This window comes from Suncus etruscus, chromosome 11 (genome assembly GCF_024139225.1).
Source record: "Suncus etruscus isolate mSunEtr1 chromosome 11, mSunEtr1.pri.cur, whole genome shotgun sequence".
NCBI classification, from domain to species: Eukaryota; Metazoa; Chordata; class Mammalia; order Eulipotyphla; family Soricidae; genus Suncus; species Suncus etruscus.
This window is the reverse complement of record NC_064858.1, coordinates 65,011,528-65,031,595: the sequence shown is the minus strand read 5'-3', so window position 1 is coordinate 65,031,595 and position 20,068 is coordinate 65,011,528.

The window sequence follows — 20,068 nt, the reverse complement described above, 5'->3', positions numbered from 1 at the left end:
GATGGAAACCGAGTACACTGGTGGCAGGAAATGTGCACTGGTAAAAGATTTTGGACATTGTATGACTGAAACTCAATCATAGTAACTTTATAAATGTATGTCATGATAATTCAGCTAAGGAAATACTTTTTAAAAATAAATTCAATATTTTAAATTAAAAAAGAAGTGAAGCATTTGCTTTGCATGGAGTCATTTATGGTTCCATCCCAAGCACATGTCTCCACGAAAATTAACAGGGGTCACTCCTGAGTGACCTTGAGAACCATTGGGGTCTAGCCCAAAGTCTACACCCCCAAAATAGCAAACGTGTTTGACAAATAATAGCTGAAAGCACATATCTCTGAAATAAACTTTCTCTGAGATCTTCCACCTGTTCTCCCAACACTTTGCTCAACTTCTTGCCCTATCCCATGTCATTCTTTCTCCCTGCCCTGCAGTGCTTTGACTTATTCCTGTTCTCTCTGCTTTAGAGCCTTTATTTTTCATTTCTTAATTCATTGTCTTTGTTTTTGTTTTAGGGGCTACATCTGGTGGTGCTCAGGGTTACTCTGCATTCAGAAGTGACTCCTGCAGTACCCAGAGGACCATAAAGAATGCCGAATTTGAAACTCTGTTGGACCCATGCAAGACACCGTCCCATAATATGATCATTCTAGCCTGTCATTTATTATTTTAAATAATGTAAAATTTACATAAAATTTCTAAAATTTTATATTTAAATGTTTATATTTTAAACTATCTTTAAGAGCCACAGTAAAGTTAACATAATCATGAAATTGCTATTGGTCAAATATTGCTTAAGCAGTACCATCTAATTGGTAACCTTATTCAAACTAAATTGACTATTCCAATTAATGTGCTGCTAAAAACCCCACAAAACCAATGACTATTCCAGAATGATCTGATACTTTTAACTGTCATGTATTCTTCACTATGGAGATAATTATATCATATTATTAATTAGTAATTTAAAGTATTTTACATAGTGATTACATTAATAAATATTTAGTTCCTATCAATGTTGATATCCACTTATGATTCTTGAATGAATTTTTAACTATAACATTTATTAAATGTTGATTTCCAATTACATCAATTATTTTACATGTTTTAGCTAGTACTCTTTTAAATATTCTGTCTTTTATTTTTCATTTATGTATATAGGGAATTTTCTTTCAACTGTTATAATTTCTACTATTGTTATTTATTTTGACTCTCAAAGTTTACTCTATTTGCTCAGTGAAAAATCACTACGCATTTTTACTGAATCTTTTATATATACATTTTTTATTATTTTATGAAAACTTCCTCGCTCATAACCATACAAATAATCATAAGAACATTTACAGACTTTCTTTCATGAGCCCTAGAATCAGCTTCTCTTTTTTATGTTTGTTTTTGTTTGGGGGCCATACCCAGTAATGCTCAGAGGTTACTGCTGGCTATGTCCTCAGAAATCGATCTTGGCTTGGGGGACCATATGGGATGCCGGGGATGGGTTTTTGCTCATTTTGGTGTAGAAAGATATTTATTTAAAAAATCTTGCTACCACGTGTGTCTATTTCAAATGGAATGTCACTACTGTTAGACTAGTGAATGGATTTGGGAAATCATTATACATGCACAAACTTCTATATCCACTTACAGGTATTTCATTTTTTTTAATTGAACACCTTGATTACATACATGATTGTGTTTGGGTTTCAGTCATGTAAAGAACACCACCCATCACCAGTGCAACATTCCCATCACCAATGTACCAAATCTCCCTCCTCCCCACCTGACCCCCGCCTGTACTCTAAACAGGCTCTCCATTTCCCTCATACATTCTCAATATCAGGACAGTTCAAAATGTAGTTATTTCTCTAACTAAACTAATCACTGTTTGTGGTGAGCTTACTGAGGTGAGTTGTAAATTCCAGCTCTTTTCTCTTTTGTGTCTGAAAGTTATTATTGCAAGAATGTCTTTCATTTTTCTTAAAACCCATAGATGAGTGAGACCATTCTGCATCTCTCTCTCTCTCTCTCTCTGACATATTTCACTCAGCATAATAGTTTCCATGTACATCCATGTACAGGAAAATTTTATGACATCATCTCTCCTGACAGCTGCATAATATTCCATTGTGTATAGGTACCACAGTTTCTTTAGCCATTCGTCTGTTGAAGGGCATCTTGGTTGTTTCCAGAGTCTTGCTATGGTAAATAGTGCTGCAATGAATATAGGTGTAAGGAAGGGGTTTTTGTATTGTATTTTTGTGTTCCTAGGGTATATTCCTAGGAGTGGTATAGCTGGGTCGTATGGGAGCTCGATTTCCAGTTTTTGGAGGAATCTCCATATTGCTTTCCATAAAGGTTGAACTAGACGGCATTCCCACCAGCAGTGGATAAGGGTTCCTTTCTCTCCACATTCCTGCCAATACTGCTTGTTCTCATTCTTTGTGATGTGTGCCAATCTCTGTGGTGTTAGGTGGTACCTCATAGTTGTTTTGATTTGCATCTCCCTGATGATTAGTGATGTGGAGCATTTTTTCATGTGTCTTTTGGCCATTTGTATTTCTTCTTTGTCAAAGTGTCTGTTCATTTCTTCTCCCCATTTTTTGATGGGATTAGATGTTTTTTTCTTGTAAAGTTCGTCAGTGACTTGTATATTTTGGAGATTAGCCCCTTATCTGATGGATATTGGGTGAATAGTTTCTCCCACTCAGTGGGTGGCTCTTGTATCCTGGGCACTATTTCCTTTGAGGTGCAGAAGCTTCTCAGCTTAATATATTCCCATCTGTTAATCTCTGCTTTCACTTGCTTGGAGAGTGCAGTTTCCTCCTTGAAGATGCCTGTAGTCTCAATGTCCTGGAGTGTTTTGCCCATGTATTGTTCTATATATCTTATTGTTTGGGGTCTGATATCGATATTAATTCATTTGGATTTTACCTTCATACATGATGTTAGCTGGGGATCTAAGTTCAATTTCTTGCAAGCGCTATCCAGTTGTGCCAACACCACTTGTTGAAGAGGCTTTCCCTGCTCCATTTAGGATTTCCTGCTCCTTTATCAAAAATTAGGTGATTGTATGTCTGGGGATCATTTTCTGAGTATTCAAGCCTATTCCACTGAGCTGAGGGCCTATCCTTATTCCAATACCATGCTGTTTTGATAACTATTGCTTTGTAGTAAAGTTTAAAGTTGGGAAAAGTAATTCTTCCCATATTCTTTTTCCCAATGATTGTTTTCGCTATTCTAGGGTATATATTGTTCAAAGCGAATTTCAAAAGTGCCTGATCCACTTCTTTGAAGAATGTCATTGGTATATTTAGAGGGATAACATTAAATCTGTATAATGCCTTGGGGATTATTGCCATTTTGATGATGTTAATCCTGCCAATCATTGAGCAGGGTATGTGCTTCCATTTCCACGTGTCCTCTCTTATTTCTTGGAGCAGAGTTTTATAGTTTTCTTTGTATAGTTCCTTCACATTTTTAGTCAAGTTGATTCCAAAATATTTGAGTTTGTGTGGCACTATTGTGAATGGGGTTGTTTTCTTTTCTTTTCTTTCCTTTTTTTTTTTTTTTTTTGGTTTTTGGGCCACACTCAGCGGTGCTCAGGGGTTACTCCTGGCTGTGTGCTCAGAAATAGCTCCTGATAGGCACAGGGCGCCATATGGGACACCAGGACTCGAACCAACCACCTTTGGTCCTGGATTGGCTGCTTGCAATGCAAACGCCGCTGTGCTATCTCTCCGGGCCCTGGGGTTGTTTTCTTAATGTCCATTTATTCCTTATTACTATTTGTGTAAAGAAAGGCCATTGATTTTTGTGTGTTAATTTTGTAGCCTGCCACCTTGCTATATAAGTCTATTGTTTCTAGAAGCTTTTTGGTAGAGTCTTTAGGGTTTTCTAAGTAGAGTATCATGTCAGCTGCAAACAGTGAGAGCTTGGCTTCTTCCTTTCCTATCTAGATTCCCTTGATAGCTTTTTCTTGCCTAATTGCTATAGCAAGTACTTCCAGTGCTATGTTGAATAGGAGTGGTGAGAGAGGACAGCCTTGTCTTATGCCAGAATTTAGAGGGAAGGCTTTTAGTTTTTCTCTATTGAGGATAATATTTGCCACTGGCTTGTGGTAGATGGCCTTAACTATATTGAGAAATGTTCCTTCCATTCCAGTCTTGCTGAGAGTTCTGAACAAGAATGGGTGTTGGACCTTATCAAATGCTTTCTCTGCATCTATTGATATTATCATGTGGTTTTTATTTTTCTTGTTGCTGATGTTGTGTATTATGTTGATAGACTTATGGATGTTAAACCATCCTTGCATTCCTGGGATGAAACCTACTTGATCATAGTGTATGAAACCTACTTGATCATAGTGGATGATCTTCTTAATGAGTCATTGAATCCTATTTGCCAGGATTTTGTTGAAGATCTTTGCATCTGCATTCATCAGTGATATTGGTCTGTAATTTTCTTTTTTCATAGCATCTCTGTCTGGTTTGGGTATCATGGTGATGTTGGCTTTATAAAAGCTATTTGGAAGTGTTTCCATTTGTTCAATTTCATGAAAGTCTTGCCAGGATTGGTAGTACTTCCTCTTGGAAAGTTTGAAAGAATTCATTAGAGAATCCATCTGGGCCTGGGCTTTTTTTGGGGGGCAGACATTTGATTAACGTTTTAATTTCATCAACGGTGATGGGGGTGTTTAGATATGCTACATTCTCTTCCTTCAACCGTGGAAGATTATAAGAGTCCAAGAATGTATCCATTTCTTTCAGGTTTTCATTTTTAGTGCTGTAGAGTTTCTCAAAGTAGTTTCTGATTACCCTTTGAATCTCTGTCATATCAGTAGTGATCTCTCCATTTTCATTCCTAATATGATTTATCAATTTTCTCTCTCTCTTTCTTTGTTAGGTTTGCTAATGTTCTATCAATCTTGTTTATTTTTTCAAAGAACCAACTTCTGCTTTCGTTGATCTTTCGAATCGTTTTTTTGGTTTCCACTTCGTTGATTTCTGCTCTCAGCTTTGTTATTTCTTTCTGTCTCCATATCTTTGGGTCCTTTTATTGAGCATTTTCTAATTCTATTAGCTGTGTTATTAGGCTACTCAGGTAAGCTCCTTCCTTCCTGATGTGTGCTTGCAAAGCTATAAATTTTCCTCTCAATACTGCTTTTGCTGTGTCCCATAAGTTCTTATAGTTTGTGTCTTTATTGTCATTTGGTTCCAGGAACCTTTTGATTTACTCCTTGATTTTATCTCGGACCCACTGGTTATTGAGTATGAGGCTGTTTAACTTCCAGGTGTTAAAGTGTTTCTTCTGAGTCCCTTTGGAATTCACAAATAATTTCAGAGCCTTGTGGTCAGCGAAGGTAGTCTGCAAAATTTTTATCCTCTTGATATTATGGAGGTATGTTTTATATGCTAGCATGTAGTCTATCCTGTAGAATGTCCCATGTACATTGGAGAAGAATGTGTATGCAGGTTTCTGGGGATGGAGTGCCCTATATATATCCAGTAGGCCTCTTTCTTCCATTTCTCTCCTCAGGTCTAGTATATTCTTATTGGGTTTCAGTCTGGTTGACCTATCCAGTGTTGACAAAGCCGTGTTGAGGTCCCCCACAATTATTGTGTTGTTATTAATATTATTTTTCAGATTTGTCAACATTTGTATTAAATATTTTTCTGGCCCCTCATTCGGAGCATATATGTTTAGGGGAGTTATTTCTCCCTGCTCTACATACCCCTTGATTAATATAAAATGTCCATTTTTTCCCCTTACAACCTTCCTGAGTATAAAGTTTGCATTATCTGATATTAGTATGTCCACTCCAGCTTTTTTGTGTGTGTTGTTTGCTTGGATAATTTTTCTCCAGCCTTTTATTTTGAGTCTATGTTTGTTCTGACTATTCAGGTGCGTTTCTCGTAGGCAGCAGAAGGTTGGATTGAGTTTTTGATCCATTTAGCCACTCTGTTTCTCTTAACTGGTGCATTTAGTCCATTGACATTGAGAGAAAGAATTGTCCTGGAATTTAATGCCATCTTTCTATCGAAATTTGATGTGTCTTTTGGTTAGTCTTGTCTTAAATTAGGTCTTTCAGTTTTTCTCTTAAGACTGGTTTTGAGTCTGTAAAGTTTCTGAGCTGTTTTTTGTCTGTGAAACCATGTATTCTTCTGTCAAACCGGAAAGTGAGTTTTGCTGGGTACAGTATTCTAGATGAAGCATTCATTTCATTCAGTCTTGTCACAATATCCCACCACTGCTTTCTGCATTGAGTGTTTCTGGTGACAGGTCTGCTATAAATCTCAAGGATGCTTGCTTAAATGTAATTTCCCCTTTTGATCTTGCTGTTTTCTGAATTCTGTCTCTATCTGTGGGATTTGTCATTGTGACTAGGATGTGTCTTGCAGTGGTTTTTCTGGGGTCTCTTTTGGTTGGTACTCTTTGAGCATGCAGGATTTGATCACATATATTCTTTAGCTCTGGAAGTTTCTCTTTAATGATGTTCTTCACCATTGATTCTTCATGGAAATTTTCTTTCTGGGTCTCTGAGAGTACAATGATTCTTAAGTTGTTTCTGTTGAGCTTATCATAGACTTCTATTTTCATCTGTTCCCATTCTTTGACTAATTTTTTCATTGTCTGTTAATTTCCTTTAAGTTTTTTTTTCAATCTCTCCTGCTGTATGAAATTGTTATGTATCTCGTCTTCCACAGCACCAAGTTTATTCTCAGCTTCTGATACCCTGTCCCAAAGCTTATCCATTTGTCATCACTTCGTTTACTGACTTTTTCAGGCCTGTTAGTTGACATGTTATTTCAGTTTGGAGTTTTGTGATTTCTGTCTTCATATTTTCTTGGTTCTTATTAGTATTCTGTTCAACTCAATCCATGGTTTCTTTGAGTTCGTTGAGCATCTTCCATATTGCTAGTCTAAAGTCCTTCTCTGAGAGGTTGATCAGTTGGTTGGTCATTATCTGGTCATCAGAATTGTCATCTTCATTCTCTATGTCTGATGCTGGCCTGCGTTGTTTCCCCATTGTCACACTTGTATTGTGGGGTTTTCTAAGTGTTTTGGTGTTATTCATTGGCTATATGATGCAGGCAGCACACTCCTCTGGCTCCGCCCTTTCTGAATGGGCTGACTTGCCTCTAAGGGAGGGGAGTCCTCCGTGGATGAAGCCTCACACAGTATCAAATCTTAGGGCTGAGCACACAGCAGAGAAGACAGTCCGGAGAGAAATGCTTGCTTTTGTGATCCAGCACGGTTCTTAGTGTGATTTTTTCTTGTTGTTGCGAAGGTGTTCTTTCTTAGAAAGAGCACATGGCCGCGTAGTGAAGTGTAGCCAAAGTGCTCTGCTGGAGCCTCTTTTTGGCCCACTCCCAAGAGGTTCACACAAGAGGACAGTAGACAGACACACACAGGCAGCACTCACTTTTTTTCACAGTCGGGCCCCACTTGTCTGGTGTAGTTTTCACTCGCTCGCTGGGCAGCTTCAGAATGCAGTATTTTTGGGTTTCTCTTTCCAGGACTCTGAGGAGAGCTTCAAGAATTCAGGAAAGACAGAGAAGCACAGGACAGGGCTCCCTTCAGGTCCTCAGTTTCCTCAGAAGAAGCACAGCAAGGCGGAGACTCTGCAGGTAGAGCAATCAGCACTCTGCCTGGCAACCCCCACAGCCAGCCATTTCTTACTCACTCACTTGCTCGCTGGGTAGCTTCAGAATGTAGTTTTTTTGGGGTTTGCTTCCCAGGTGCTCTGAGGAGAGCTTCAAGAATTCAGGAAAAACAGAGAAGCACAAGTCAGGGCTCCCTTCAGGTCCTCAGTTTCCTCAGAAGAAGCCAATTCATTTTTTTTCACACTATATCCTTTGCTAACTCTAGCTTCTTTCTACATATATATATATATTATTATTATTATTATTATTATTATTATTATTATTATTACTGTTAACATTTTTGTGGTGCCAGAAATTAAACTGAGACCTTATGTCTAGTTCCAGTCTAATGTTTGTTAGTTGATTTGTTTGTATTTAACCACTCCCATGTTTTCAGATTTATTTGCCTGTTTTCTTCTTTCTCCTGAATTGTACATAGCAACTTTCCAGCAGTCTTGCCAATAGCTCAGCACACACCAAAGGAGTGAGCAGAGAGAAGGGATAAACCCTAAGCTCAAATGGATGTGGACCCAAATACATTTAAAAAAATAATAAACAAACAAATAAATAAATAAATAAAATAAATAAATAAATAAATAAAATGCAGTCATTGAATATTTAAACCCTAAGCACAAATGGATGTGGACACAAATACATTTAAAAAATAATAAACAAACAAACAAACAAACAAATAAATAAAATGAATAAATTAAATAAATAAATTAAATAAATAAATAAATAAAATGCAGTCATTGAATATTTAATAAATATTTATTTTCTTCATAGAATTACAAACACTATATTTTAAAGTTACACAATAATAAAGATGTTTAAAATAAAGCTCCCAGTTATAAAACTAAGACTTTTTCATAAGCATTTATCTTCCCAAAAAATCATGATTACAGTCAGCTTTTTGAGACATATCTTAAAGGAAGTACTTGAAAACCTATATGGTATGGGAATGTGCTACTGCCCTCTTCTGGTAAATATTCAAGTGACATGCAGTGAATTTACCCTTAGGAAATAATAATGTCAACTGTATAATTTAATACATCATTCTCTAGTCTATGTAAGTCTTTGTTAGATATTTCCTGACAAAAATACATTGAATATTTAATTTCATAATTATTTTTCCAGTAAGATAATTAATATGGAATTTTAGAACTTGTTTCCTTATATAGAATCCTTTCTTCTATAATGTAGAACTCAAATATAATGATTGAGAATCTAATGTTGAGGGTGGATAAAAGTGGTATTTTAATATTTAAAAAATGGCTGCTTAATGGTGTTTTATCCTAATAAAATTGAGTAGAATAAAAATAGAAAATAGTTTACCTGACTCTGTAGTATGTACTATTTTATATGCATTTTTCTATGAGTAAAGCATTCTACGTCTAATGAGAACTCCTTGTATTTACTCATCAATTTATCAGTCCTATATTACGAAGTTATGGAAAAGGCAGAAGATCTATGGAGTACTCTGCAAATAACTTGGTCTTTTGAATGCTAAATTGTGAAGTTAGGGTTTGAACCAAAAAAGAACCTTATTTACCATTTTCAAATTTAAAATCCTATTGCTTCTCTCTGATCAAGATAATTTTATATAAAGAACTAATACTTATTCATGATTCCTAAAGAGAAGCCAGAAATTATCAGTTTCTTGGGGGAGGGGCATACCGGTGACACTCAAGAGTTATTCTTGGCTATGTGCTCAGAAATTGCTATTGGCTTGGGGGATATATAGGATGCCAAGGGATCAAACCAAGGTCCGGTTTGTCCTAGGTTAGTGCATGCAAGCAGACGCCCTACTGCTTGCGCCACCGCTCTGGCCCCAATATGTTCCTTTCTAATTAGAGCATTTTCATGAGTTTTAACAAATTGAATAGCAGAATTATGCTTAGATTAAAAGGTACACTCATGCTTATTCTCCTGAAGTGCTTCTCTCTTTGATACTTTATTCCCCTTTTCTTTCTCCTTCTACAGAAGAGAAGAAAACGAAGGTATTTGCTTTACTCAAGTACAATTAAGACCTAGTTATACAATTCAGAGTTTAAAAATATTTAAAATATAGATATCAAACCTTTCAGAACTTATAGTTTACTGAAGAAAAATGTATCATTTCAATAGTGAAGAGTGCTGCTTCCAAGGTAAGACTAGTACATACAAAGGACAATACAGTTGAAATGAGAAATGAAAGTTATACTGATATAAAAGGAAAAGATAAAGACAGAATGGGGAGGATTGGTGAGCAATATGGACAAGGGAAGGTGTGTGAAAATGTTTTGTTTAGATAAATTTGCAGTTTTCAAAGAAGTATGCGCATATGGTTGCGATACAGAATTTGCCAGAGAAATTAATCCAAGAGATCAGGCAGAAACTTATGAAGAAAAAAAAGATATTAAAAAAAAAGAAATTTATGAAGAACAGCTCTATCCCATTAACCTGATCTTTAACCTGAATTAATATAATTCTGGTAGACACATTTTAGAAAAAAAGATCATAATAAAATTATATTTTAAAAATGATTTTTATCTTCCTTCATTTTTAGAAATCATCCCTTCTGTCTACAAGTATATAGAGAAATAATAAAATTTATAAACAATATTATATTCTAGTTTCACCAAGGATGCTGAACACAGACATCAACTTCATACTCAACTTCATACATCCTATTGTAAATTGAATAGTGTACAAACCAAAAACAAAAATATTGAATTTTAATCCCTAATGAATGTCACTTATTTGGAAATAGGTTAAATCAAGTTAATTGAGGTTTACTATGCTGAATCTTTATCCATTACAAATGAAGTTCTTAAAAAAATAAAATAAAAAAATAAGGAGAACAGCAGGTAACAATAAAGATAGGGATTGTCAATCACCAATAGAACTAAAGAAAAGTTAGGAAACCAGATCCCCTTTAGAGCCATCTGAGAGAAGATGACTTAATTTTAACTTCATTTTAACAGAATTGTGAAACAATAGATTTCTGTTGATTCTAGTCATTGAGCCTATGTTATTTTCCATGGAGTCCTAGAGAGCTAATAAACATGCATGTACCATCCAACTAGACTTTGAGGACTTCATATTAGAAACCTAAAAAATTCATCATATGCTCAATAACTATTAAGAAAAGGATGTCACAATATTTTACAAGGCACTTTTACATTTTCTTTTTTTTTTGGGCCACACCCGGTAACGCTCAGGGGTTACTCCTGGCTATGTGCTCAGAAGTTGCTCCTGGCTCGGGGGACCATATGGGACACCGGGGGATCGAACCGCGGTCCGTCCAAGGCTAGCGCAGGCAAGGCAGGCACCTTACCTTTAGCGCCACCGCCCAGCCCCACTTTTACATTTTCCACTCTATAAATTTTCTTTATGGATGTGTTTAGATAAATCAATTGTCCTGTACTCCAATTTACAATGCTTAAAACTACTTCTTTGTCTGCTTTGATGAAATACCATACAATAAAATATTCCCCAGCCAGTCATTCTAAGATTTTATATGGGAGCCAGGATAGTAGTAAGAATAAATAATTTACTATATTTAAATGTGGTTTGTAAGCAGCCTGGTTAGCAGAATCTGGGATCCAGACATCTGTTATTTCTTTGGTGTTTCTGATCCTTTGTGTGTTGTGGAAGTGTATAGTGGTTGTGCCACAGCCAGAGATGCCCAGGGCCTACAGCAAAACTCATATAAGGCCCATATTTTAAATTCTCCGCTATCTCTCTATCCCCTCCCAAATTTATTATTTCATTAGCACACGTTTCTTGATATTTTAAAAATCACTTCAAATAAATGTAGATATGTAGTTCAGTTTATAAGTATTTTTCATGCCCCATACTTTTTTCAAAAGGTTTAATTTAAAGAATCTGAGTTTGGTTCATCCACCTACATTTATATCTATGTACTTGTCTTAGTTTATATAATCCAAGACAGGCAAGAAGGGTCTGCCTTAGATGGGTTTTTTTAAGTCAAAAGAGTAAATCACTATTACTTCATATTAAAAAACAACAACAACAACTAGTACCTATATTATGGGTCATTGGGTCTCATTTCTTGCTTTTTTTTTTTTTCAGGGGTAGAAACATATCCAGTTGCACTTAATACTTACTCCTGACTCTATAATCAAAATTCATTCTTGACAGGACACTGGGCATCATCTGTAGTGCAGCCATTAAAAACTGGCGTCACAAAAAGCCAGACAAGCTCTTTACACATGGTATTATCTATTCACTATCTCCTTCATTGCCTGGTTCCCATTTCTTCCTGAGTCTATGAATTGACTTTTATAGTTAGAACTTTTTGTTTGTTTTGTTTGGGGGCTACACCAGCAGTTCTCAGGGGCTACACCAGCAGTTCTCAGGGGCTACTCCTGGCTCTATTCTCAAAATCTCTTCTGGCAGATTCTGCAGACCATATGGAATGCTGGGGATCAAACCCAGATGTCCATATGCAAGGCCCTACTTACTGTGCTATCACTCTAGCCCCTATAGATCTTCTATCCCTAATCCTATAATTATTGATTAAATTATGTCACATATTGGTCTTCACAAATCTATATGTGATTCAGGATAAGGAAATCTATTATAAATAAAAACAAGTATAAAATGCCTACCCCACTTTAAACCAAAAGACTTAACCACCAAGGATAATTTGACATATAAGTAGGGAAATGCTAATGAGTTTCAATTTTTTAGCATCTTGTATAACTTCAAATTTGAAAAGGGTCAACCTAGTCTCTCAGAAAATGACTGAATAAAAGTGAGAAGTTGATATGAACCAATAAGTTTCTTTAATTCTCATCAGAATAGCTATCGCTCTGACCCTTTTTGTTTAGAATTTTATTAATACATAATAGTAGTTGTATTATAATTTATTATTTTTTATTTTGAACTGGAAGTGATATTAATAAGCCAAATAAAAACAATAAATTATACAACTACTATTATGCATCAATAAATAAAAATCTAAACAAAAAGGGTCAAAGTGATAGTGCAGCAGTAGGGCATTTGCCTTGCACGCGGCTGACCTGGGACTGATTTCACTTTGCATCCCCAGTCTACCATATGGTTCCCAAGCCAGGAACGATTTCTGAGTGCATAGCCAGGAGTGTCACCCTTGAGTGTCACCGGGTGTGCCCCCAGAACTCCCCCAAAAAACCCTAAAGAAAAATAAAGAGAAAGACAAATATTGGATAACTGTGCGCATGTATAATATTAAAATAATAAATAAAGCAAAGAAGCAGACAACATGAAACTGAAAACAAACTCTTTGATGAACAGAACTGAGGTTAACCAAAAGGTAGTGAAAGAGAAAATTAAAAGGGTGGGGGAGTTCAATATTGGGGATAGAATATAAATACTCCTCAGGTATTATTACTGTGGTAATGCACATTGAAAGAATGTGAAAAACATACTCTAAATCATAAAGAGTTGAAAATTATATTGCCTTAATAAACTTTTCAATTAAATAAAATCTGGTCTCTTCTTTGGGTTCTACTGTAGGGTGTCAGATTCTAATTTTTCCTTTCTGGATAACCAACTAGACCAATCTGAAACCCCAGTAGTTTCAAGTTCAATGTCAGCTCTAAAGTTGAATTAAAATAGACAATGTGGTAGTCCCTACTGGGCAGTGAAAAATGAAAATACAGCATTTCTCAGAGTGGAAATGCTGATTCCTACAATTGATTCCTCTAGTTCAAAGAAGTAAACTCCCCTTGCCAGGAACATTTATCATCGTTTTTTGTGGACAAACAGAATTGGCCTGTTCTGTCTTTCCTTTATGATATTTCACAGGAAAAGCTTTTGAAAGTATTGAAATGCGAAGAACCACTCACATACAAATTGCTCCCTTCTCTGATAATTTGAACAATTTAATAACAGAGATTTTGAATTCTGTTTAGTCTGTAATCAATTATTTCCATCCAAAAACAGCAAGTGGCAAAAAACACAATTTCTGTGTTCCAAAAAAAATTTTGGGTTGATATAATGTTATTATTTTGAATAAATACTTATGGACTTGAGAGATAAAAAATACACGTCTGATATAATGTAGCACCATTTCTCCCTGAAAAGGCACACTAAAAAAAGGGGGAAATCTTACATATAAAAAAAAAAAGAGCTCTTATCTACTAGAGATAGGAACTCATAGTTGTTTACAATACAGGGATATCTCCTACCTTGAAAATATGTCATGTGGAATCAACTTAGACCTCAGGTGATTAGATACCATCTGTCCAGCCTTGAACCCTGGATCCCAGGCATAGAAACGCACAGTTCTTCACAACAGCTGCAGGAAACAAATCCCATCCGTGACAGCCTTAATACTGCAGGGTCACCAACAAGTGCCAGCTCTAATATGATATCCTGACAACGAGGAAAATGGGAACAACTTGACCTAAGAACATATTATCCTACTTTACCAGCTAATAATAAGACAAAATCAGAAGACTTGTCACCCTTTGGTAGGTCCAAAAGCCAAGATCGCGATTTACAGATGACTGGCTGCTAGAACCATGACCAGACTGTATATATCTTGGGACCAATAAAAAAGCCCTAGTCTAGGGTTTGAACTACGACCTGCACAACAACCATGATCCCCAGTTCCAAAGGTCTAGCAGAGACAATTGTAATGGAATGGGGCTTCTGGAAACACAAAGAAAGATGCTATCTTAGGTGCCATCCTAGGTTCAGTGCAAAGACCAAGACCACCAACCACAGAAGATGGATTAAAATGACACTGAGGGAACAGAACTTCTAGAACCACGAAGACTGACTTCATCATAAGTCCCACCCCTGGACCTGTGCAGATACTAAGATCTCTAAATACAGAGGTCTGATTGTAGCACCCAGGATGGAGAGGAAGTCTTCCAAACAACACAAAAGCACCATCGGGAGAGTAAATGATCCTGAACAGTCTATAGTTCATCCCATGACAATATACTCCAAGGACGGAGAAACCCCATATCTCTTAGGCCAAGTGAATTCCTTTTCGAATGACCCCAATATTTACTGTGCCAGGGCAGGAGGGGAAACAAAAACAAAAAGCACAAAACATTGTTTATTTTTATATATTATTTTTTTATCTTCATTTTTTATTATTATTTTTATTTACCTATCTATTTTTGGTCGATTTCTTTGTTTGGGTGTGGTTATTGAAGTTGTCTCCAGTTATACTTATTTTTTTTCCTCTTCTTTTCTTTTCTTTATGTGCTATGCCATGTTTCTTATCTCAAGACCATGGCGTTTTGTTTTTTTTTGTTTTGTTTTTTTGTTTGTTTTGTTTTGTTTTTTGGTGGTGCTTATCGTTATTGTTGGAGTCCTCACTGGATATTTGACACTTCTTTTTGTACTGGTGGAGTCTTTCACCTTCTTTTTCTCCTTCGTCTCTCAAATCGATGATGAGAGCCTCTAGAAGGATTCCGCCCATTTTCTGCGTATTAGACTTTTACCCCAGTTTGTTACTTTTCTCTTCTTCAAACAAAACCACGTAACTTGAACTAGCTAGTCCTGCTTCCCAGTTAGAGGGGGAAAAAGGGAGGCACCAAAACCAAACAAGTGCAAGACTACTAAGTAGTAGGCTAGGTACAGAGGGTGCCACATACATATTCTAGCAGCCCTGGGGGTGAGGGAAGAGGATATGGGAGGTAGGACAAAAACGGAGGTGTAGGGAGGACAAATTGGTGATGGGAATCCCCTCTGATTTTATATAAATATGTACCCAAAATATTATTGTCAACAATATGTAAGCCACTATGATCAAAATAAAAATTATATTTAAAAAAGAATAATCTAAAAAACAAACACAAAAAAATGTCTGTTTGTCTTGCATGCAATAGACCCAGGTTTTATTCCCAGGACTACTTGCTAGCCAGCACTGCCAGGTATGATCCCTGAGCAGAAAAGTAGGAATAAGTGCTGAACACTGCTGGGTGTGTCCCCAAAAACAATAATTATAATTTTTCATAAGTTCTTTCTTTATCTTTGGAGTTTTGGGGTTGCACTCATAAAAGTAGCAAAATTGTGCAAAATTAAAGAAATTTACTTTTGTGTATGGGATTCAAACGCACAGAATGATGCTTCTTTCTATTCAATATCCCAGTTCTAAGAGGTATTTTGCTGAGGCTGCAAGAAAAACTGTTGTTAAAACCTTAATGGAAAAATATAGAAATGTAAAAATTGAAGTCATGTAACTCAAATTGTATTATGTAAATAACATTATTTTCTAAAGGAACAAATAAAGATAATAACAAAAGGTTGTGTGGCTTTTGGAGATCAGTTTCATGTTCTTATTTGAATTGAGATTTGTTTGAATAAAAGTATTTTGTTTTTTTTGTTTGTTTGGGGGAATTCTGAGCCACACTTGGCAGTAGGTAAGGGTTACTCCTGCTATGCACTCAGAAATCACACCCGGGAGACTCAGGGGACTATATGGGAAGCAGGGGATAGAACCTAGTCTGCCATATGCAAGGAAAATGCTCTACCCACTGTGCTATCAGACCCTAAATGTATTCTATTAGAGGTTTAAAAATTAATTTAAAAGTTTTGGGTGGGGAAAGTGTTTTATTTATTGGCTGTAAATTATTCTGAGTCGCAAAATAAAATTAAATAAAAATTTTCATCTATTCTATGAAACTAAAGAACATACATCATTTTTGCTGACTCTATGTCCTAGAGGTAGTATTAGTAGTATTAAGGAACTTATCTTAGCTAAAAAATGGGAGTATATATGTTTTTATGTCTAAAATGGCTAGTTCTATGTCTACTTTGCATTACCTCATAGTCTCTCTGTAATAAAAAGCATTGGTATGATAAAATCCCTAAAAGGCTCTTCCCAAAAAGGCTGAATTGAAGTGGTTTGTAATCCTTCAAAAAAATATTTAAAGGGAAGAAAAAACACATCTAGAGCTTATGTTCACATCAATAAAGTGGTAAATTCTAGTGATAAGCATATAAAATGAACAACTCATCAGTACCATGTTGAAAATGTTAAAGTTTTTCATATCTTCAAATAAACTGGGAACACTGCCTTTTTTCTGCTCCTTTATTGTTAAAGAAGAGTTAAAACTATATTTTAAAGCACTTTTAATAGTCTTTTCTAGAGGAAGTTATATTCTTAGAAAAACAATCAATCTAATCTAATGAGTCTTTAACATCTGTTTCATATAACAAAATATTCAAAAGGCCACTGATGACAAAAGTATGGCAGCTGGGATATCACTATTAATCTGGCAGACAAGGTTTCCTTTACAGAAAAAGGAACCACACATGATATTATTGACTGAATAGGCAGTATGTGATACATTTCTTATTTTTCACAGAGATGACTTTTTGTTTTTATTTTAGTTGGTGGTCATCATGATTTCTGAGTTTAGAGGGTGATGGTAGGAATGACGGTGGCACATTCAATCAGTGGCCTTAAATTTAGAATAAGATGATTTGATCTTTTCTCTTTTTACCTTTTATATCAATGTTTTAGGGAGACATGCATGTCAGAATAACTCAGAGTACAGCCAACTTTGGAGGCAACCATTTAAAGAAAAACTAACATGTAAAAATTTTACTTCACAGCTATATTATGGAGGTAAAAATTGTGCTATATTTACAAATGTATAACTCATGAGAAGTGTTGTCTTTAATATCACCAATAATTTTCTAGAGCATTATGATTTTTCCCTTTAGTCAAAACTTTATGGCTTCAAAATTTGCATCAAAAATTTCTGGAAAAATCCATTTAACTGAGATATTCAGCATTGATTGATTCATATTAATAAAAATAAATATGGGGTTCTTGGTGGAGAATTCAGAAAATTATGAGTCTAGAACAAATCCCCAAAAGAAATGCTTTATTTTCCAAGAAATTTTATTGTAAATTCCAACTGCTATCCACCCAAATTATTTTTCTCATAGTTATACTGCCTTTTTATTGTGAGATCAAAACATTTAGGATTGATATTTTTATTGGTTTTGCTTTTAATCATCTTTATACCTTTGATTCTTAACCAATGATGCACTTTGAAATATTTTTTATTTATAATATCCTGTATCCAATCCCACAAAATTCAGATTCAGTAAGCTGCAGCTGTATCTTTCAAAGGAGTGCAAATGATAAAAAAGCATAATTGCTATTATAGAACACTATGTTTTAATGTTAAACTTTCTAGAATCACATCAACATTTGGATATTTCATGAAGAAATTTATTTTTTCTGGAAAAGCATATAAACATAAAACATGCTAATATAAACCACATTTCATAAAATTAAATTCTATGGTATTAGACTCAAACACAAGCCTACAACTTAATATTTAATTTTTCTTCCTCTTTTGATTCCAATATCAACACTATTTTTAATTTGCCATATTCCACACTTTTGTTTCCATTTATGATCATTATTACTCCCTGATATTATATATCAAGTAGCTAAATTATTCCAGTTACATAGTAAAACACAATATAAAGCATAACTCTAAATTTTAGAATACAGAGAACAACACTTCATTCTCATATTTATTAATTAAATGCTAAACTACTCAGGAAATAGAACATAAGAGATTTCCCTGACAAAAGGGAAACACTGTGAAAATGATTGGGAAAATTCTAACTGCACTTTGGCTTAGAATTTGGGGAAGAATAAAGTGCATTCTTGGTAACAAGATACTAAAATAAAAGTTGAATGAATGAATTAATTAATCAACAGTTCAAACACTAACTAGACGTTGGTAAAACACTCCATGACATTGAGACTAAAGGCATCTTCAAGGAGGAAACTGCACTTTCCAAACAAGTGGAAGCAGAGATCAACAGATGGGAATATATTAAACTGAGAAGCTTCTGCACCTCAAAAGAAATAGTGCCCAGGATACAAGAGTCACCCACCGAGTGGGAGAAACTATTCACCCAACACCCATCAGATAAGGGGCTAATATCCAAAATATACAGGGCACTGACAAAACTTTACAAGAAAGAAAAGCATCTAATCCCATCAAAAAATGGGGAGAAGAAATGAACAGACACTTTGATAAAAAAGAAATAAAATGGCCAAAACGCACATGAAAAAATGCTCCTCGTCACTAATCATCAGGGAGATGCAAATCAAAACAACTATGAGATACCACCTCACACCACAGAGATTAGCGCACATCACAAAGAATGAGAACAATCAGTGCTGGCGAGGATGTGGAGAGAAAGGAACTCTTATCCACTGCTGGTGGGAATGCCATCTAGTCAAACCTCTATGCAAAGTGATATGGAGATTCCTCCAAAATCTGGAAATTGAGCTCCCTTTTGACCCAGCTATTCCACTCCTAGGAATATACCCTAAGAACACAAGAACACAATACAAAAACCCCTTCCTCACACCTATATTTATTGCAGCACTATTCACAATAGCCAGGCTCTGAGAACAACCAAGATGCCCTTCACCAGCCGACTAAGAAACTGTGGTACATATACACAATGGAATATTTTGCAGTCGTCAGAAGAGATGAAGTCATGAAATTTTCCTATACATGGATGAACATGGAATCTATCATGCTGAGTGAAATAAGTCAAAGGGAGAGAGAGAGACCAGAATAGTCTCACTCATCTATGGGTTTTAAGAAAAATAAAAGTCATTTTTGCAACAATCCTCAGAGACAATGAGAGGAGGGCTGGAACTTCCAGCTCACTTCATGAAGCTCACCACAAAGAGTGGTGAGTGCAGTTATAGAAATAACTCACAGAGAACTACCATAATCATGTGAATGAATGAGAGAACTGGAAAGCCTGTCTGGAGTACAGGCGGGGGTGGGGTGGGATGGAGGGAGATTTGGGACATTGGTGGTGGGAATGTTGCACTGGTGAAGGGGGTGTTCTTTACATGACTGAAACCTAATCACAATCATATATGTAATCAAGATGTTTAAATAAAGAAAAAAAGTTTCAAATAAAAAAAAAAGAAGACACAGAGAATAAAGGCCTTGTTTATTTTGTTAATTAAATAGATGGCTTACTCTATATGTCAAGTGAGGGCTTTATAAACAGATTAAATTATTTTCCATCTGGAAAATTGTATACCCACACTGTTCATATTACTCTATAAATTATGGTGGAGATCTATTTCCTAGTGAAAGGAATTATCCAAACCATAGGTTTAGAGCTGTCCTAGAAAACAGAAACCAAAGATAGAGGTTCTGTTAGGTAATATACGACCATGACAAGTTATAAACTGGAAAGTAAACACTCACTAAAACTTTTTTTAATATTTCAGTATTTTACAAAAGAAGTATTTTACCTGGAATATTATAAAATTTTACCCTTTGAAATAAGGGAATTAATTATATGCATTTGGTCCAAAGAAAATTATTCATTGAAATAAAGAAGTTTCAAAGAGAGAAAACAATGCCATCAGTTATGAACTATGCATACCTAGAATGTCCCTGGCA